The 2,966-nt window shown below is 40.7% G+C and overlaps 1 non-coding gene across 1 annotated transcript; it reads right to left on the bottom strand.

Annotated features, from left to right (window-relative positions):
• Positions 1-291: 291 nt before the first annotated feature.
• LOC141658030 (small nucleolar RNA R71) lies at positions 292-396 on the bottom strand. The gene has a single exon (XR_012548941.1). It is a non-coding gene; the product is annotated as a small nucleolar RNA R71 (small nucleolar RNA).
• Positions 397-2,966: the final 2,570 nt, after the last annotated feature.

A 2,966-nucleotide genomic window follows, 5' to 3' on the forward strand; every position in this document is an offset into this window, starting at 1 on the left:
CGCGCCGAACTTCGAGATCAAACCGGATTTCATTAGCCTTGTGGAGAGGAAGCAATTTGGGGGAAATCCTTTGGAGGATCCCAATTTGCATGTGCAAAATTTCTGCAATTATTGCTCCATGATCCGTCAAACGGGCATCACTCAAGCCCAAATAAGGGAAATACTTTTTCCTCTCTCTTTGAAGGATAAGGCCAAGATTTGGATCAATAGCCTTGACCGCACCACTATGGGAATCACCAATTGGGAGACATTGGCTCTTGCGTTCTATCAAAAGTTTTTTTTCACCGGAGAAAACTCAAACCATATCACCCAATTCCGTCAACAAGCTCTTGAGAGCTTGTATGAGGCTTGGGAGAGGTACAAATAGTTGCAAAGACAATGCCCACATCATGGTCTAGATGATTGGTTTCTAGCTATAACATTCTACAATGGATGTTGTGCCGAGTCTCGAAGGATTCTTGATTCCGCCAACAATGGGCGGTTTGACCAAATTGACACCAATATTGCTCATGCCACGATCGAATCTATGGCGGTCCATGATGCACAACATGTCAATTCCCGAAGTGTGCCACTCAAAGGTAAAGAAGAATCCTCCAACAATTCCGTCTTGCTAGCTCAAATTGCCTTACTCCAACAACAATTGGCGGAAAGAGATGCTAGAGATTCCCTACAACAAGTCAATGTCGTGTCTTCAACAAGTCAAATCATTGTTTGTAATGTTTGCGGAAGCGCGGGTCATTACACCGCTCATTGCCAAGCTCCTATTGAAGAGGTAAATGCTTTTCAAGCTCTACGACAAAGTTCTTATCCACCGGGTACATTTTCGAATACATATAACCCAAATTCAAGATTCCACCCGAATATGTCTTATAGAAGCAATAATGTGCTTAATCCTCAATCTCAACCCCCACCACAACAAAATGCCTTTGTTCCTCAACAACAAAAGTATAATCCTCCACCGGGTTATCAAAACCAACAAAGGCCACAACAACACAATTACCAACAAAATCAACCCCCACCACAAAATGGCCAACAAAACAACCAAGGAGGAGGTAAGCTTGAGGGCTTGATAGTCCAAATGCAAAAGGAGTTGTTGGCTCAAATCCAAAAGAATGAGCAAGCTCAAAATGCCGCGATCAAAATGTTGGAGTAACAAATGGCTCAACTAGCCTCATCTAGCTCTTCAAGGAAAACGGGTCAACTACCCCCTCAAGGTGAGCAACCACATGCTACCCTTAATGCTATCTCTTTAAGAAGTGGTACGAAATATGATGGACCACCCATGCTCAAGGAAGATGAGGAGGTATTTGTTGAGTTGGAGATTTCTCCAAATGGTAAAGAAAGTGAAGATGTTCCAAAGAAGGTGGATGATCCACTTGTTGTTGAAAAAGTCAAAGATGTGGAGGATGCTCCTCCAAAGATAGATGTTGAAGCAAAGATGCCGGAAAAAGTCAAAGTGCCATTCCCTCATAGATTGGAAAAGCATCAAAAGAATTCTCAATTCGGTAAGTTCATGGAAGTTGTGAAGAATCTCCAGGTAACCGTTCCTTTTACCAAATTAATCACTCAAATTTCATCTTATACTAAGTTCATGAAAGACATTTTAATTAAGAAGAGGACTTTTGACAAAGTTGAAATGATAGCCCTCACCGCAGAGGTGAGTGCTCTTTTGCAAAACAAGTCCCCTCTTAAGTGAAAAGATCCCGGTAGCTTTTCTATTCCATGCACAATTGGCACCTATCAAATTGATAAAGCTTTATGTGATTTAGGTGCTAGTGTGAGTGTAATACCTTACTCTATTTGTGCTAAGCTTAATATGGGAGTCTTAAAATGTACTAGTGTCACATTGCAAATGGCGGATCATTCTATAAAACACCCTTTGGGAGTTTTGGAGGAGGTTCCCATTAAGGTTGGTAAATTTTTCATTCCGGTTGATTTTACTGTTCTTGACATGGCTGAAGATGCCCAAATCCCAATCATTTTGGGAAGATCCTTTTTACATACCGCGGGTGCGTTAATTGATGCCAAGAATGGTAAAATTACATTGGAAGTGGGTGACGATAAGGTCACATATAATTTGAATAGTGCCATGAAGAGTCCTATGATAGAAGAGTCTTGTTATTCTATTGACATTTTGGATGTTATTGACATTGTTATAGAAGACTCTACACCTCGATCTTTATCTAAATATCCCTTAGAGGCACTCTTGCTATTGGAATCTTTTGCAGGTGATGATGAGATTGAGAATGAGGAGATTGATGATTTGGAGAATGAATTGGATGGAGAAGAGCTATCATTGGAGGAAACCTCACACTTTATAGGTTTGGTTGCTACACCTCAAGATCTTGAGGTACAAAAACCCGAACTCAAGCCCCTCCCCTCCAATTTGAGGTATGCTTTTCTAGATGATGAGGAGATGTGTCCGGTAATTGTTAGTGTTAAATTGAATGAGAGTCAATTGTCTAAATTGCTTGATGTCTTAAGGTCTCACAAGAAAGCCATTGGATACAAACTTGATGATTTAAAGGGCATAAGCCCCGAATTTTGCATGCATAGAATTAATCTTGAGGAAGATCATAAACCATGTGCCCAAGGTCAAAGACGACTAAATCCTAACATGCAAGAAGTGGTCAAAAAGGAAGTGCTTAAATTGTTGGATGCGGGAATTATTTATGCAATTTCTGATTCTAAATGGGTGAGTCCGGTCCAAGTGGTTCCTAAGAAAGGGGGAACCACCGTAGTCAAAAATGATAAAAATGAACTAATTCCAACTAGAATCGTGACGGGTTGGAGAATGAGCATTGACTATAGGAGGCTAAATTTAGCCACCAAGAAAGACCACTACCCATTACCCTTTATTGACTAATTGTTGGAGCGGTTGGCATGTCACAAGTATTTTTCCTATCTAGATGGTTATTCCAGGTTCTTTCAAATACCCATTCACCTCGATGTCCATGAGAAGACCA

The sequence above is a fragment of the Silene latifolia genome, chromosome 5 (assembly GCF_048544455.1).
Source record: "Silene latifolia isolate original U9 population chromosome 5, ASM4854445v1, whole genome shotgun sequence".
NCBI lineage: Eukaryota > Viridiplantae > Streptophyta > Magnoliopsida > Caryophyllales > Caryophyllaceae > Silene > Silene latifolia.